Raw genomic sequence first — 18,859 nt, 5'->3', positions numbered from 1 at the left:
CAGGCTTGTGAAGTGTTCCCACTTCCTGTGTTCGCAGAAAAAGAGGAAAAAAAAAAAAAAGAAAAAAAAAATCATGCCCTTCAGTTTCTGGATCCCATGGTCCATAATGATCTGATCTCTGTCTCCCATAGGCGGGCCGTTGCTATGGCAACCTGATGACGCTCTGAGGCAGGACGTGGAGAGGCGCGAGGCAGGGGAGGAGTGATGCACCGAAGCTGGAGTGTGCGAGGAGTGATGACTCACTCTGTTGAGAAAAAAAAAAATGTCACAGCTCTGCAGGACAGAAGTTCCAGACAGGGAGGGAGGGGTCCAGGTGATGGTTACCAAGGTTACCAGGAACCTGGACCCGGACGTAAACTATGCAATGATGATGATTTATTTTGTGTCAATTACATTTACATTGTAAGTGCATAAACTGCATGGATCAAGTCTCTCTCTCACACACACACACACACACACACACACACACACACACACACACACACACACACACACACATACAAATGCTTTTTACTAACAAGTTTTGAAACTATTTTTAGAGTGGATTTCTATTAACGCTGCCTGTGTGTGCACATTTGTACCTGCTCTCTCTCTTTCCACACACACACAGACACACACACACACACACACACACACACACACACACACACACACACACAATGAAAGGGAAGTCGTTGACATGTCCGACTCCAGCTGAAACCATATGAAAATATGATTTATGATCTGAGGCCGGGCTCACGCGTGATCATGTGCAGAGGACCGAGTCCCCCTCCATCCTCCGTCTATAATGGCTTCTACACCCTTGCATGACTCCCTGCCTCTGCTTCTGCCCTGCTGTTGCCATAGCGACCACTCGGGTACAGACTCAAAACAACTTGCTGGGAAGAAAAAAAAGAGAAGAAAGACACCTATATTTTACCTTTGGACGTCTCCTGCATTAAATGTGCTTCCTAGGGGTTTGTTGGATGCACAGCACAATCATGCTGGTTTCTCAGATACAGGCTATATGGGCTCCTGGTAGATTTCTGTTGCTTTGTATTTATATATCTGTAGTGTCTGATAAAATGTGACTATCACTATTCCTAATCTTGCTTCTTGTTGCCTTTGATTGGATGATGCGTGGAACATCAGACCGTCCCTATCTTCTCATATTTGCCGACGATCTGGTAGTGTTATTGGCTAATCCATCACCATTTTCAGCACATATGTCATTGCTAAGCAATTTTGCAAAGTGACCTGTTCTGCACATCAGCAAGAAAAAGGTCCAGGTGATATATGTCAGTGGCCCTACAGCATCCCTGAATAAATTTCGTACATTTCGGAAGTCTTATAAGTTGTGGCAAAGGTAGAGGCATCAAGGCCTGCCTCAGCAAAGCCAGCTGTGATTCCTATTGACTCTGTCACATCTGGAAGTCCAAACAATACAGCTTCAAATCTAGGCTCATGCATCGTAACAGCAATGTTAAAGGTGCTGTAGGCAGGATTTTGCTAGTCAGTGCTAATTTTTCTGTTTTCTTCTTTGGATTAAATGTTAGAGTATCCATTGATAATCCTTTAGGAGTGTAGCATAATTGCACTACCGTGAGGGTGCAGCGTTTCCATCTGTCTCTGTTCTGAGCTGAAAAGGAATCTCGACAGCTCCAGGTATCTTTGACCAATCAGAAGAGCCCCTGAGGCTCTAACCGTGATTGTCTGTGCTGGGTTTCAAATGGCCATCTTAGATGGGTCAAATCGCCAGATGGCGGAGATGCGGAATCCTGCCTACAGCAGCTTTAAAGCTGTTAATTGTTTTTGTTGGAGAGCAACAAAAGGAGATATGAGAGAGGTCATTGTCCTTCATAACAGCTGTATGCAATATCTACTGGCCCAACATTCTGACATGGAATTCACTGAATACAAAATCAATATTTTGATTGGTGTGATTCTTGCTTTGATTTGATACACTTAGCCAAGTCATTTTCAGTTTTAAAATGGTTTATTACACAAGCTCTTTAAGGCTTGATCTACTGAAGGTTTGCATGTATAAAACATGCTCAGACATGATGCAGAGCATACGAGTGAAAGCTGCCCTACTGACGGAACGCACAGAGAATCATGCCTGGTAGACATAGTCTTCATGAATATGGAACAACATGCACAATACTGCAGGGAGTCCATGCTAATAGATTAATTCAGAACATGCAATGCCATTTACAATGCCTGAAAAAGTTTGTGATTGAGTCTTTAGCCAAGATGTTACAGTCGCTGTGGGAGCTCTTCAGTTGGCTCCCCACAACTTTTATTTGTTGATTTTGTGAGAAGATGTTTTGTGTCACGGTTATTTCCTAATCTCATTTTTTGACCAATTTTCTTTATTTTCTTTTTGTTTTGGTGGGGCGGGGGGCGGGGGGCAAACCACACTGCCACATACTGTATTGTGTTTGTGCAGCCTCCATCAGACACAAGAAATAAAGCAAAATCCTTATATGACTGTATGTTTGCACCTGACTGAGACCAAAATAACTTAATTTGAAAAGTTATTTATTATTTATATATCATTAATTTATTATTATGTTTATGAATAAACAACATTTAAAATGTGACTTATTTTCATGTAGTTTCTATATGTAGGCCTCTATGGCATCCATGCGTGTATCTGTGTCTGTATGTAATACATTAATAATAAAAACAAAATAACAAACAAACTCGGAAGTCCGAGTTCCGAGGCAAGTGGAAAACAGCATGAGAGCAACACGTCCTGTTCAAAGCATAGACGATCTTTGACTCCACCTTCCGTACACAATGGCATTCTTTGAGTGAGTCCGGCTCTCTGTAGGACCCGGGGCGGCCTTCAGGGGGAAGTCCTCTCTAGCACAGCAGAAACACACACACACACACACACACACACATACACACACACTGCTCTTCTCTGATAGAGAGAGAGAGAGAGAGAGAGAGAGAGAGAGATAAACAGAGGGAGGGAGAGAGACTATAGGAACGCAGCGGCGGCGGCGGCGGCGGCTCGTGCGTGTGGCGGTAGAAACGACTGGCGGGGCGGACATGGAGGGGCTCGGGAAAAACGCTGGGAACTGACCGAGAACCGACGCGCGCGCGAGAGAGAGAGGAGAGAGAGGAGAGAGACGAGGCCGGACGGACGGATAGAAACGGGAAGGACGGACGGAAGGAAGGGAGGAGGAGAGGAGAGGAGAGGAGAGGAGGAGAGAGAAAGTCTGACCGAGAGGGAGGAAGAGTGTGAAGAAGGGGCTCGTCTGGAACACGCAAGGACCTAGAGGTGAGCGCGAGACGAGAGAGCGCGCGTGCGTGTGCGCGCGTGCTGACATGTGCTGCATGGGTTGGAGGAAAAGCGGGTGTATTTATGTGTGTGTGTGTGTGTGTGTGTGTGTGGTGCATGCAGTGGTGTGTGAGTGTGTGTGTGTGTGTGTGTGTGTGTGTGAGAGAGAGAGAGTTGCTGGGGTTGTTTTTTCCACCAGCTAAAAAAAGAGGGGGGGGGGGCGTGAGGGGGGGGGGCAAAGAGTGTAAGTGAGCTGAAGTGACCGCTGTAAACTGGAGTGAAGGGATCAAAAGGAGGGGATACTTTTTTTTGAGAACAGTGTGATCCACTTACACACACACACACACACACACACACACACAAACACACATCATCTGGAAGCTTACTTTAAGAAACTCCTTTTGTGAGCATGCACCCCCCCAACACACACACACACACACACACACACACACACACACACACACACACACACACACCTTTTTCCCAGCATGTATGTGTCCAGTAGTTTTTTGGAAAAGAAATTGATCTTTCTTAAAAGCTTAGAGTTGACTGACGGGGGCTTGATGAGTAGTAGCAGCATCTATATCTGTGTGTGTGTGTGTGTGTGTGTGTGTGTGTGTGTGTGTGTGTGTGAGAGAGTGTGTGTGTGTGTGTGCGGGCGCGCGCCGTAGACGGCAAACAGGTTGAGGGAGGCAGATCTGATCAGACGCACAGCAACAGAGGAGAGAGCGTGGCACAGGCTGAGCAGCAGCACATTGGATTACACACAGATGAATACACACACACACACACACACACACACACACACACACACACACACAAGCTCCCTGGCCAGGAGAACAGCTGGGAGAAATGTGTGTGTGTGTACGCCTCAGAGCGTTTCGCTTATTGCGTGCGTCGACCTTTCGCACGTGCAGGACTGTTTGCTTTTGTATTATCTTCTGCTACTGTGTGTGTGTGTGTGTGTGTGGGTCTGTGTGTATGTGTACGTACAAGTGTGTGTGCACCCGTCTGAGTCTGTGTAAATATGTATGTGCTGGGAAAGAGTGTTCTGTCGTCTCCTCAGGCAGACGGCGTGCGGTGTGTGCGTGTGTGTGTCTGTCTGTGTGTGTGTGTGTGTGTGTGTGTGTGTGTGTCTCAGCCCCCCCCCCCCACCCTCAGGTCTGAGACAGGAGGTGGAGAGGAGGCGATCAGATGACCGAGAGTGAGGCAGATGAGAAAAGATTAAATCCGGTGGCGAGAGATGAAGCAGGGAGAGGAGGGATGATGGGAGATTTTAGGACAGGAGGAGGAGGAGGAGGAAGAGGAGGAGGAGGAGGAGACGGGGTCTGACATGCTCTCTCCAGGAGTGCTCAGAGTGCCGCTCATTCATAATTCACCTCCGTGGCGAGCGTTCATTCACATATTGACCCCCCCGCGGCTGCGCTCAATGGAGTCCTTGCCCCTCCACCCCGGCTGTCTCTCAATGGACGCCCCCGTGGCGCCGCGTTCGGCCGAGACGGCCGAGGCTTCTTCTGACACCCGCCGCCTCCTCCTCACTTTATTTATTTATTTATTTATTTATTTATTTATTTATTTATTTATTTATTTATTTATTTATTTTTCCCTCCAACATCTTGGAAGATTGAATTGTGTAAATTGAATGTTGGATCGGGACTCCACCCCAGACACAGATAATCGGCGTGGACGGACCGGTGGGCTGGCCGCTCTGGCTACGACTGCTGTTCCTCGGAATGCCTCCGCACGGCTAAAACAGTCCATGATGGATCTATAATTCATGTGTGAATGAATTGAAGAGTTTTTGAATGAAGGCTTCAGACGGGTTTTTCTCCGGCCGCCGGCTCATGATTTATTCAGCATAAATGCTCAAAAATGGCCATTTTAATATTTCTGATTGTACTCGTCTGGCCTGGAGCTACACACACACACACACACACACACACACACACACACACACACACACACGGCTGTGATGTGGTCAGATTTGAATAAAATGCACTGTCAGAAAGTCTGATTTGTGAAGTTTTGCAGGTATTGGTGTCAGAGCGCCGTCCCCGCCGCCGCGCTCGCCACTTCCCGCCGTCAAGGGTTTAGTTCCCGCCGGATCCGAGCGCACTAAATATAGTCAGGCTAATTAAAGTCATTGTTAACCCAAACCCCCCTCATTTCCACCTCGTGCGCGCATCAGGAGGAGATCCAGACGTGAAGCCGCTCCAGTCATTAACGCGCGATCCCTGGGACTGGAGGAAGCAGCGTGTGTTTTCGTCAATTAGCAAGTTAACTTCCTCCAAAACCTTTAATGAAGATTCCACCAGGAGCCCGGAGTACTGAGATATTCAGTCAACTTTTTATTTCTCTTCCTGAGGATTCTCTGAAAACGCTACTTTTGCTAACGCGGCGCCGGCAGCAGCAGCGGTAGATCCCGGCAGGGTCGACAGGGACGGATACTCACTCTGACCTTCCAAACAGCCAGAGGAAACCTGCACATGGAGAACATGCAAACTGGGAATTTTTGTTGCTTTACGAACCGTTGGTAGCCACGCCGGTTCCCAGCAGAATGAATGCGTGCGCGCCGCCAGTCACAGCTTTCCTTTAGCCTCGTGGCGCGGTGGCTACCTGCGCGTTTCTAATTCCGCGGATGAGGTTATCCGAGTTCCCGGTTGTGTGCGTTTCCTTTGATGGCCGCGCATTGTTGGTACTGCAGCTCATCTGACTCTCGATGAGTCAGAAGAGCTTCAGATCTTTTCACCCTACGTGACGAGAGAGAGAAAAAAAAAAAGAAAACTTCCTGGTGTCAAGAGGCGTGACGGTTATAGAATGTGTGACAGTTTTAGAATGTTCGAGCTGTGTCGTCCACTCACTGTTTTTTTTCCTCCACCCCGCCTCCTGGAAGCTGACTTTCTTCTCAACTTTATGCGTCTTAATCATAACCAACATCAAACGACTTTTAATCACTGGGTTTTTCCCCGAACGGCCCCGTGCGCCCTGTTTTGGAGTTTAACAATCGCAGCGAGGCCGCGGGAGTTTTAATCAATGCCCTCGTTTGACCGTCGGGGAAGAGCGACTTCTGGACCCTCCGTTCTGCAAGCCTCAGCTCGGAGTTTTAAAACACTGACAGTAAGCAGGGAGGAGGAACCCGACTTTCTTCAGATTAAAGTGCGTGTTTCTCGAGTCTCGTGTGCGTGTGGCCGAGATGGCTCAGAAGAATAACCCCCCCCCCCCCCCGCCCCCCGCCCCCACCGTATCCCCCAGGTTCTAATTGTCTTCAATGGGCCTCCTGCGTGTTGGAAATGGACTCACTGTCCGCGGTGCCGGGCACCTCTGCTCAATTAGCCTCTTTCGGCTCAGTCGTGCTGAGCGATGGCCGGGCGCATCCTGGCGCGGCGGCACGCACGCGGGTTTGGCTCTGCTATCTCATGCGTGTGTGTCTGTGTGTGTGCCCGTTTCAGTTTTGTGCCTTCAAAGAAGCGGGAGTTCAAGCAGTTTGTGTGCGCCGCCGTCTGCCTGTTTGTGTGTTTTCGGCGGCGCAGGCAATGCACACGGTGACGCTGCTCCGGTTGCCGAGCAACACAGGAACGTGGGTGGAAGGATTTCCTGTCCTTAGGAAGCTTCGCTTATAAGTGGTGGGGGGAGAGTGAGTGTGTATGTATATGCACATTTGTGTGTGTGTGTGTGTGTGTGTGTGTGTGTGTGTGTGTATACAGTAATCTTGAGTTGTTGTGTTTTTAATGCACTCTTTGCTTCAAGTAAAAGTGCTACAGGAAAGTCATCTCACACACACACACACACACTCACTCACACACACGCTTTGTATACAGTGTACACACGGCCAATAGGCACAAAAAGGAAGAAAAAAGGGAGGGCCTTTCTCGTCTGTTGAGTTGGATTTGTGTTGCATAACTCCGGGTCTGTTCGCGCTGTCTCCTCCCCCCCCCCCCCCAGAAAAAAAAAAACCCCGCTGTGGGGTTGTGGCGGCCGCCGCGCTCACGCCAGGCCTCCTCCCGCTAATGATGTCAGCGGCGTGCCTGGCTTCATGGCTCCCGTCACACATGAGATTGCAATTATGTGTTCTTGCCCTTCATGCGACGGCGTCGGACCCCGCCGTTACGTAATCGACACTGAGTGAATGGGGTGACGTCAGTCTGACCGTCTTTCCGGCCAACTGCGGTGACGTCATGAGTGTGTGCATCTGTACACACTCCTGTGTGTGTGTGTGTGTGTGCTGGCAGACACACTCATGGCTCGAGTCAAAGATGACCTCAGGAACGATCACATTTATGTAATGATTTCGCTCCTCCTTCTTTTCTGTCCTTCTTAAAGTGAAGAAAACAGTTGCTTTGTTGTTTTGCACACACGCGCTCGTCATGGCGTCTTGCCGGAAACCGATAACCTCGGCGTCTCACGGCTCCGCGGCCCCGCTGCCACCCCGTCTGACCTCCGTTGCCTCTCATCCCGAGACCCGCCAGTAATTTGCCGGCGAGCGACGAACCCGAGGAGGAAGGAGGCGCGGATGCTGCGCTCGCCAGTTCTTATTTTTAGCAGAGTGAAAACACAGCGTCACGGAGAGTGAGGAGCGACTTGGATGCTCGGCAGAAACTTCTGTTTTTAGCCCCGCCGCTGTTTGAGCACGCCGCGGAGGGAAACTGCTCTATTTGGGCCGAACAGGCCGCCCGTTGTATTCTCCGAGCGTTGTGTTTGAGGCTCCGAGCGCCCGCCGTCCGACGGCGGATGGGAGGACTGGGAGCGTTAAACGGCCCCGAATAACACTCCGGCACGCTCACACACACTTTGTCTCCCCGCTCGTCCTCTCCCTCCCCGCGCGGTGACTTAACGGTCTGTACGTGTGGTGCTTCCACGCAAAAACACAAAAATATGCAGATTTTTTTTTCCTAATAAACTGATTAGCATTAGTACGAACCACAAACAGAGCACTGTACGTTCTGCTAAACACACAGCAGCTTAACTGTTTGATACCGCTGCACAAACACCGTACACACACACACACACACACACACACACACACACACACAGAACATGGAAATGTGTGTGTGCATGCTCCACTAGCAGCTAGCTTAAATGGTTTGAACAGTCTGAAAAGTTTCAAGAGTGCAGTATTCAGACGGCTGTTTTGTTCTTGTGTTATTTCGGGTTATTTTCCTGTTTCCTTCTTTGCCCAAACGGCTGTGGGAGCGCTCCGTGTCAGGGAGTCTCCGACCCCGAGGTCAGGAATCAGAGGAGCACTATGACCCGGGTCTCCCTCTAAAGGCGCCGGCTTACTCAGCACGGTCCGACGGATCGGAGCGTGTAGGATCAATGCTCGTAATAAGCCGTCGATAACCATATCGATGCACGCGATTCCATATTGATACACGGCTGCAGTAATTACCCACGCATGCACCCTCGCAGGCAAATCCCACCCCCCCAGGAGTCTTAGGGTCTTAGTCAGCGTCTGTGTGTCCATGCGTGGGCCTGTTCCCTGGCAGCGCGAGGGGAAAAAATACCTTCCCATATGATGTAAACACCGAGGTCCCTGCGCGCGCGTGTGTGTGTGTGTGTGTGTGAGCGCGCCCGCCGTGCACATGCTCTTAAGCCAGCGCGTGCGTCTGCGTGACTGGCGCTCCCCGAGACGGGGCTCGCTCTCGGTGACAGTTTTCCCCAAATTATTCCGCGACGCAGCGCCGTCTCTTTTTAAAGATAAGTTCCTCTGCCGTCTCCGCTTTGTTCCGCTGAACGCGGCGGAGAGGAGACGGCGAGGAGGAGGAGGAGGAGGAGGAGGAGGAGGAGGAGGAGGAGGAGGGAGACGGCCGGGGCCCCGACATGTGACATCACTTACTAAAAAAAGGAAGGCGGTGAGGTAAAAACAGAGGCCACCGCTTCTAACTCGATTTATAAAAATGGCCGTATTGATTTTATGATGGTTTTGGTGCGCGCGGCTCAGAGTAATGCCAAACGGGTGGACTTCATTATTTTTCAACGTTTTCGAGAAAATATAATTATTGAGTCTTCGGTGGGTTTCTTGTTTTGTGGTCTAATACGAGAGCATGACTCACATACTAAATGTGTGCGTGCTGACATGAGAGACGACTCGCAGGGAAAGCGTCTCCGCTGTAAGACAGTACAACCTGTGGGCCTGGAAGAATGTAGAAAATACCCGTACCTGACACAGATGGAAACAACAAGTTGTATGTAGCGGTATAATAATTACTTTACTTTTAACTGTAGTCATGCTAAATAAAATTTTACCGTCACTCGGCTTTTCCAAAAAGTGTAAATTTCTTTGGTTTGGACTCAGAAGAAGCAGATGTGGAGCAGCTGTCAGTTACAGTCGTGACACCAGAAATGATCAAATCACATTAATATGTGGCTCAGTGTTTTCTTTCTATTAGTTTAAAAGCTTTCAAATAAACATCTCAAATCAGGTTTCATCTCAGCCGTAAACTGCAGGCCTTGCAGGCAGAGCCGGACCTCGCCTTGACTTAGTTTTTAGGGTTTTCAGACTCATTTCGCTTCAGGGACATCAAGACAGCCCGATTGCATCTTTAGTGGCCCAGAATCGGCAAAACGGTGCAAGAATAACCTTTAATTTGAAACTTTAAAGTTTTTCTTTGTTGTGATGCAAAGCATAGGTGATGGAAATGTCTGTATTCACACAATAACCCAAACCATTACTGACTGAAAATGACGAAAATCTTAACATGAAACCAATTTTAATGATTGTGTTGCAAAATACAGTGAAATGTCCCAAAAGCTTCTCGTATGACTGTTGCATTATGCATGTTTTTTTGCAAACTGACCCTGACAGCGTGGCTTTGAGGCTAATGCTAGTTTTCTCGCAGTGACGGACAGTATCACTGATCTCTCAGTTCAGGTCTCAGTGTTGTGTCGTATCTGCTACTCTTGGCAAATTTATTCAGATAATCAATGTTTTCTTTCAAATTTGTACAGTTTGCTCGATGGTTTGGCTTTCAGCATGATGTTTGACCCTCCTGATGCTTCTGGAATGGTTCACATCACAACCAGGTGCTCACAAGTTAAAACTACGTGTTAATTATGAGAAACAGCCTTTGTTTTTCTGTCTGAGTCCAGAGTTGCTGTTGAATATTTGGGTTTTCAACTGAAGAGTTCTGTGTGGGATTTAAATGTAGCTGCAGAGTGCTCATTTAACCTCGTATTGATGTGTTTGATCTCTCTGCCTAGCATTTAATATTTTGAAGTATTTCCGACCACCGCACGAGGCAGGGCTGCTGTTTAAGACACGACACGGCGGTCAACTGGAAACTGCATTTTTTTTTTTTTTTTTTTTTAATTATTTAATTTCTGGACAGTTTCTCATTCTGTGACAGCAATCAGAAAGGATCTGTTTTGTTTGTACAGACTCGGACCAAGAACGGTCCATTTCCAAAGCATTCCATTCTGCACGATAACGCAATGACTCTTTACGAGGAAAAAAACAACAACAAGCGCCGTTCGTTCACCAGTCGGCACAATCTTATTACAAAAGTCGACTGCGGAGTGTTGTTGCTCTGTCTGAACATTTCACCTTGAAGCTTGCATCGGGACTTTTAGATGGGGGGTGAAACGCAAAACATTCCAGCAAATCCGGTTACCCCTGTGATAGAATTCCATGCGCGGTGACCTGGACGATGATATTGCTTGTATTTTGGCAGGTGGTACAAATCTTTTGATCCAAGGTTAAACAGACGGATGTGTTTGTCGCTGACGCCTCATTCAGATGCAGTTCAAGCGGAGGCCTTCCGACCTTGACTCCCTTTGGTGCGTCTCTGAGGACAGACGGACCGAGGCACAGAGGACAACAGCCTCGTTAGCGATAGCGAGCTCGGCGTGCGGACTCGTTTCCTGTTTGGACTCCGGGGACGGTTTGCGTCAAGGTGCGGCTTCTCCCCGTGTCAGCATCCCAACCGTGCCTCCGGAGTTACGGCGAGAAAGTGAGAAGATGCGCCCCGACGTGACCCGGCCGCTTTTAAACGCTGATTTTCACCTTTTAAAGGTGTCAGGAACGAAACGGAAAGACACCAGAAACACTGGCACGCGTAGTTCTTTTCCTCCTGACAGACTACGGCGCCGCTAACTGCGGCCCTCGGTCGCGCCGTGGCGCGCTAACAACGGCGCCAGGTTTATCGTGGTTTTGTTTATGAAGCAGCAGCACATTGACCGCGTTTCTCCTGGAGCGCGGCGAGCCGGGCGCTCGGCAATCCGCATCTGTCTCGAGTACGCCGGGATCTGGTCAGGAGAAGTTCGCCGGGAATCGTGCGCGCGGTGCGTTTGTTGCTAGGCAACTTTGACACAATACCCCCTGTGACCTTCCGACCCTGCCAAGTCTGGTGTTGCTGTCCCCGTCTCGCACTTGCTTGTGTGTGCGTGTGTGTTATCCGAGATGATGGTGCGACTGCCGCATAGCAACTGAGAACAGCTGTGATTTCACAGTGGTTTGGATGAGTGTGTGTGTGTGTGTGTGTGTGTGTGTGTATGTGCGTGAGTAAGATTGTGTGTGTGCACGCTTGTGCAGATTTGCTGGCGTGTGTGTGTGTCATGCCGTCACTGCTGGTCTATGCACACACCCACAACAACATAATATGGCATGCTGTCACTTCCACAGTGTGATAACGTCGTAGACTCAATCAGCCAAAATGCCCCCCCCTCCCCTCCTCCCTCAACGCACACACACACACACACACACACACACACACACACACACACACACTCACTCACTCAACCCTGTTGTCAAATCGCTGCCGAAAATAGCGAGCGCAGGGAGCGACGGAGCAGTCATTTCCCTGAAGATCCATTCATGTAAAATACTGTTATTCAAACCTCCCTCCCTCTTATTCAATAGTCTTATTCATCTCTCTGCCGACTGCAAAACCAAACAGGCCTCGTCTTCTGCCTCCCAGTCGGAGGCTTCGCGCGTCCTCCCTCTCCTCGCTCCTCTCCATAAGAGGAATGTCCTTGGCCTGTCCGACCCGCTCTGCTCCTGCTGAGCCCTCCGCCGAACGCCGCGGAGGCGGGGCGCTGCCGCCGCCGCCGCTCCAGCCAACCGGCGGCCCCGGCCGGTAATGACATCAGTCAGCGGAGGGTCTTTAGGACTTGCCCCCCTCGAGGTGATTCGCCGGAGAGAGAGAGAGAGAGAGAGAGAAAGAGAGAGAAACGAGAGAGAGCGCTCTTATTGTTATGATGATTAAGTGTTATATGAAGGGCTATCAGAGGAGAGCCCCTTAATGAAAGTGGAGCGCAGAGAGCCGAGGCAGCGGAGGGAAGGAACCGACTCCGGGATGGAGGGAGAGTTTGAGGCGGATGCAGACGAGCGCCGTGAGAGAACGCGAGAGCGGGGAGCGCGCAGGGCTGAATATTTAGCAGCTGTGTCCAGACTTGCTGACTCCAGGGGTTCATGCTCTGAATGTGCCATGAGAGGCAGACGGCGTGCTCAGGAAACCGCTGTAACGGGGGGGGGGGGGGGGGGGGGGGGGGGAGGAAGAGAGGCCAAGTGCGCAGTCGCTCGAATGCATGCAAATGCGTCTGGCTTCATCCTCTTGTCTTCTGCATTTGCTCCGTGCAGGAATTTCAGCGTGTGCGCAACAACAAAAAAGAAAAAAGTGTAGCTGCTGGAGTTTCCCTGGCTGTTTTGGTGAAAGAGTGGAACGCCCTGCCTCAGAGGAAAATTCCAACCTCCAAAGCTCCTCCGCCGCTGTAAATCATTCGGCCAGGCTGTCCGATGGGTTCGCATTTACTTCACGAACACGCTCTTGTGATTCGCTCCTGTAACCCGTCCCGTGTCCCTGCTCGGGTGGTACTACATTTCCCAGAATGCCTAATGAAACCCTGCAGGTCCTCCATCAACTCAAAAGAGTGTGCCTTAACTTGTTGGTTTCCCTCCGCGCGAGTCTTCTGGGAGCGTCGAGCCCCGATTGAGTTTAACTCTGAACGTCTTGTAGAGGCTAGCACTCAGATCGACTGTAGGGTGTTTCACGGTCGCCTCATGTATCACTTCACGTATTCCCTTTATTGCCATGTCTCAAACCTCTCCCAGTGTGTTACTCGGTGATGCCGACTCAAAGGTGAACAGATTAGGTGTTTCTCGTTGTACCATTCCTTGCATTATTTGAGCATCGTCGCTCTCTAACCTAATGCGATTGGCTGATTGGATTAGTGATGTGATCCAGGGTGCCTGCTGGTTGTTGTTGGGGTTGTTTGCATGCTTGCCACTGGTGCTGCAGTTTTCTGGTTGGCTCTTGAAAAGGGCAGCTAGAGAGGCAGCTGACCACTGCCTGAAGCCCAAATAAGACCTACTTCTGACTGGCAGACTGGCTGCTCTCTCCTCCCTCTTATCCTCATAATCTTTTCTTTTTCTTATTACTGTGTGTTTGCATGGCTAATTTAATTTTCCCAGTTTCTGTCAATATTACTCCTTCTGATCCCATCCATCGCTTCTACCTGTTTTAATAAAATTAGTGTTGGAGTCCTAATCCAACTGGCAACGAATGAAAAGCTGTGCAAACCCTCAGACATGTCGCCACTTCATCGCAGGGCTAACACAGTTAGACACACAATCGGTCATGCATGCGGTGTATTCACAAGTACAGACAATTTAGAGTCGGCTGTTTACTAGATGGCGATTCTTTTTTTTGGGGGGGAGGAATTGGAGAGAAAGACCCTGCAGGGACACCATGCAAACTTCAACATAAATGCCCCTAACAACTTTACTCTAATGTTGATTTTTAGTAATTCTCAGTTCAATAAAAATCCTCATTTCATTAATCCCTTTGCAAGGCTTTTTATTTGAATGGCTTTCATTAAGTCCGAAACGGTTCTGTCAGCAGTGCCTTCACTCTGGTGCAAGGCTGTTTTTAAAGGTTCCCCATCTTCATAAGAATCACCTGTTTACCTACCGTACAGCAACTATTATGGCTAAAAATACATTAGTAACTGTTTTTTTTTTTTCTTGCTTAATTATCTGTGCAAACATCCGTTTGAGATGCACATTTGGGTTAACTCGAGGCTGTGAATTCCTCAGAATGACGGCATAGGCCTCAGAGTCGGTACAGAGTGTTTTATATGGAGCTGTTAAGTTAAAGCTGAGGGAGAATCAATTACCCACACTTTGCACTAGAAGTTACTTGAACTCAGCCTGACATCTGAATGAGAACACTTCATATACGCAGGGTCACCTGGCAACAAAAAAAAAAAAAAAATTGGAACTTGCTTATAGTTTTCCAAAATGAAGTAATCGCTGTTAATATCCAGTCATATCATTTGGCCAAAGTTGGAGAACTTTTCCACCTCAGTGTGATAAACCTTTGTGCAGCATGCGATGATCCCTCAAACCCTTGCGTTTGGTACTCGGTGTTATTCTTTTTCATTGTCTCGGCGGTACCTTAAGCAGCGCGGCCCCTCCGCCCTCCACTGATTCGGTCCTCATGTTTTTTTCATGCGCGCCTCTAGTCTACGCCCACTTAGATTACTTCTTTCCCGTGGAAATCTGAAAGATGTTGCTCTGTGAGGTCTGCGTCGGTACAAGACGAGGCTGCACTCGGGGACGGCGTCGACTTAGAGTGAGGAGAGGCAACAGATGCTGAGCGAGGATGGAGTAATCCATTGAAGAGAACAAAAACACACGATGTGCAACTGGTTAATTACAGTTCGGGGTTGATAGTGGATATGTTTGCACAGTCGGAGTTAGCCCACACACATTTATGGGATGAATGTATGTCTCTATGTATTTATACGTGAACTATTCTCAACAATTTCAGTCATACTTTTTATGAGCAGAAAAGTCAGGAAAAGTTCAGCTCGTGGTCGTGCTTTCATTAGATACTCGGGTATCTAAAAGGTAGACATGTTCAGAGCACCTTTAAGCATGACATTAGGACTCAAATGGATGTAAAAAAAAAAAAAGTAATATATTCCTTTTAGAAGTTGAACTTTAAATTTGCCGTTGCGGCGGGCTCCTGGCCGCCACAGAATAATGATAAACGGTGTGAATTCAGACCGTAGTGTGGCGATCAGGGCAGCGCCGCTGTGACGGGGCTCAGTGGCTCAAGCCGGCTCGGAGCGCGAACGGCCTCGGGCCACGTTCGGCCCAGGCGATGCTGCTGCGTGAAGCGAGAAGCCTCCTACGTTTCATTGAGGACTCTGTGTGCGGCGCAGCGGCGGCGTTGAACGCCAGAGATCTCCGACTCAATCCGTCAGGCACTAAAGTTCTATGAAATGAGCAGGTGTTTTCAATTTGTCACAATGAAGCTTAGCATTCTGTTAAATTCTCTCCTGAAAAGCCATCCGAGATCTGCCACTTCTTGCCTCTTCTTGTAGGTTTCTCATCAGTGAACGCTACAGAGGGCGTGTTTTTAAGTGAGGCTGACTCTCCCCGGTTCATCCAACAAACGCTAATATCATGGGAATTCAGCCGGGACCGGCCGGATGGAAACTTCAGACTCGGTCCAGAGTTGATGTCACGGATTGACGAGAGGAGAAGCCGTAAGACGATCTTAAAGTGTACAACAATCTCAAGCTCTCGGGGGAGCTTCGTCACATATTTTATGCTATAAGAGAGAATCCAAGCCCCCCCCCCCACCTCCTCCTCCTCCTCACTCCTCCACACATCACCCCTGGCTAAAGGAATGTAGCGGAAAACGAGGGACTCGAGATAGAAGATCAGAGGCCTTAATATGAAGCACATTGTGTGTTGTTCTCCTGTTTCCCATCTCCTGTGTTCTCGGCCTTTGATGAATATCTACAAAGAGATTTGAGACTTATAAAGAGCGGCAATTTATCCAGGTATGTTATCTTAAGCCGGGTAATTTGGGAATTCAGCTGGCTCGTCGGGGGGGAGCCCGCGGTGTTTATCAGGTGCCGAAGCCGGGGGTCCGAGGGGGGAGAGAGGAGACGACATCCAGTCAATTACTGACCCGCAGCTCGCCATCGGGGTTATCGCCGTGCTTATCGCTCGCCGGTTTTCCTCATGATCCTTGGCGTTTCGGCTGCTTTCATGTATGTGCGAGCGTGAAGTAAACCTCAGATCAGCCCCCCCCCCCCCCTTCAGTTACACATCTAATCACGACACCGTCATCCCTCATCCCTAATTCTGCTGGCAGGGCCTGTCAGGCAGCATACGCCGAAAGACGGGGTGACTTTGAACTGGCGCTAATGACCTCGGGATAAAACCACGCTCTCTCTCTCTTTGACTCCCCCTCGCTCTTCCTTTCTTGTCCACTTCTGTCATTAGCTCTCGCGCTCGTCTCCTCTCTTGTTCGTTTTCTGATCAGCAAACACACGGGAGACGGGACGGCTGAGTGGAACTGAGGAGTCATACCTTTTTTTTTTTTTTTCTTTTCCTGTCTTTTTCTGTTCGTCTGTGTATTGACGTAAGCAGACTCGAGGAGTCGGTGTGAGGAAGGCTTCCTCTCCAAATGTTATTTAACTTCTGTTTAAACTGGGCAGCCCTACAGATTAAATATCTCTTCCATCAGGGGAGGCCAGCCAAGATCCAGCATCCAGACAAACACCAACTCTCTCAGTCAGGAAAAAAAAAAAAAAAAGCACACAAAGCAAAATACAATCATAGTCGAGAGACTACTTTCCAAGCACTACTCCAATAGGCAACACTTCAGCGTCGGACCAGCGGGCTCGTTGCCAAACCTATTTAAATCTTGACTAAACAAAGCAAAGACAGCTCCTTATTGAGTCTGCCACAAGAACCTTCATTAACCGTGTAAACTCACCAAGAGAGCTTTCAGCTTTAAATAATTTTGCAGTCTGCTCCACGAAGAGGGAGACGAGCGCATAAAGGCACTTTTGCCTAATTCATTTCTGACCCGAGGGACAGATAACGGAAACTAACGGCAAACAGTCACTTTGCGCTGTTTTTTAAGAGATGTATAAAAGCAATGAATGCTTCATACCCAGGGTTATCCTCGTGCAGTTTTATTGAAAACACCTGTTTGGGGGGGGGGGGGGGGGGGGGGGGGGGGGGGGGTCGGCTAGTGGGTAAACAGTGGAAATATCCCCAGTTTCTGAGGAGTTGTCATGTTCTTCCTCGTGCGTTTGTGGGTTCCGTGTTGATGCTCGGATTTCCTCGTGCAGTGTGAAGACGTGCGAGGGCACGCAGCCCCGTTGTTCTGCTGCGTTCAGTTCCTGCATTGGCAGCGCGATGCAGGTGTACACAGCTACAGCGACACGCAGGGCTGATGAATTTGAAACAACACACACACACACACACACACACACACACACTTATTCCAGGGTTTGTCTGCAAAACGGCAACTTCTCTCCTTCAGCAAAAAAGGAAAATAGCATGACCCAGATTCAACTTTAAAGAGCCAACCCTTTAATGCACTCAACTCCTTCGCCCAAATTTTCCCTTCTTCCCCGACGACCATTTTTTCCGCTCGGCTGAGACTCGCTGCGCAGATCAGATTGCTGAGATTTGTTGACTCGCCGAAGATGGGTAATCCATCACAGGCGATGTCTCTCCAAGGTCAATTAACTTATTTATTTATCCTTTTATCCAACTTGCTGACAAACCTGTAATTTTTCTTACAAAGCAAGGATAGAAGTCAGGATGTGTAAAGAAAGAGGTTTTTAAAGGTTAATATTAATACTTGAAATCTGAAGCTAAGCTAACGGGACGCTATCCCAATCTCCCGTATCGCCTCGCCCCAGTTTTCATGTTGTGTGTGTGTGTGTGTTAGCTCTTTACGTTGGTTCCAGTACGAAAGTTGATTGGGGAAAATTCCCCACAGGGACGAACGTGTGTGTGTTCCTCGCCTTCATCTGTCGTCGCTACGCACCTCAAAGCGAGACGAAGGAAGGTATAGAAGACAGATGAATGCACGGATCGAATGATCAATAAATAAAAACTTCCATGAGATGCATTATTTTCTTTGCCAGAGGATGCCTAGAAGGAAAAAAAAAAGAAAAAAAGGAAAGCAACTTCCATCCGCGTGCGATTCCTCATATCACGGTCCTCCTTTCTTTTTTCGGCCCGTTTGTGAGTTAGTAAACAGGCTGAATTTAGTTTTGTCAGCATTCACGGCGCGTTGCAGTTGACATAAGGTATCTCGCGCGGTGTTAGAAACAGCTTGTAGGAGTGGGAGGGAGGAGTGAAGGATGTAAGCAGAGTTGTATCATCAGCAGAAGCCGTGCGAGTATCGTCAGCAGAGGCGGGCCGCAGAGGCACGGTGTGGGCCGCCGCTGACAAACTGCTGCCTCACACCCCTGTCCTTCCCTTCCTTCTGCAGTTTTACTTTATTCCCCCCCCCGCCTGCTCTCCCTCGGCCAAGGGTGACCTAACACACTCTCCGGCCCTCGTCTGCACTGTTACCTCATCCCAAACTTCTTTCATCAAGTTGCATATTGATTCCAATCTTCCGTTTCGGCCAAAATCTGCACACACAAAAAAAAAAAAAAAAAAAATGGCTCAAAGTGCAGAGCGAGCCGGAGAAGCCAGGGAGGGCGGACCTTTTTGGAAGCGGACAGGCTCTTCCAGTGGCGGCTGCCATGATTTTCAGTTGTCGGGACAAACTGTGGGCCAGTGGCTGAGAGCCGGAGCTGCTGTTTGTTAAAGATAAGTGGAAA

The 18,859-nt window shown here is 48.9% G+C and overlaps 1 protein-coding gene across 2 annotated transcripts in view; it reads left to right on the top strand.

Annotated features, from left to right (window-relative positions):
• ches1 (checkpoint suppressor 1) overlaps positions 1 to 18,859 on the top strand; it is a 78,552-nt gene that overhangs the window by 16,927 nt on the left and 42,766 nt on the right. Inside the window, exon 3 of one of the 2 annotated variants that reach the window (XM_030109533.1) lies at positions 3,020 to 3,271. The gene's annotated coding sequence lies outside the window, so the exon portion shown is untranslated. Of the gene's footprint in view, positions 1 to 2,947; positions 3,272 to 18,859 lie in introns of those variants that run through there. The other variant, XM_030109532.1, reaches the window with a different exon arrangement.

Source organism: Salarias fasciatus, chromosome 15, assembly GCF_902148845.1.
Source record: "Salarias fasciatus chromosome 15, fSalaFa1.1, whole genome shotgun sequence".
NCBI classification, from domain to species: Eukaryota; Metazoa; Chordata; class Actinopteri; order Blenniiformes; family Blenniidae; genus Salarias; species Salarias fasciatus.
Note: the sequence above shows the minus strand (reverse complement) of the source record. Positions and strands in the feature narration are given on the sequence as shown.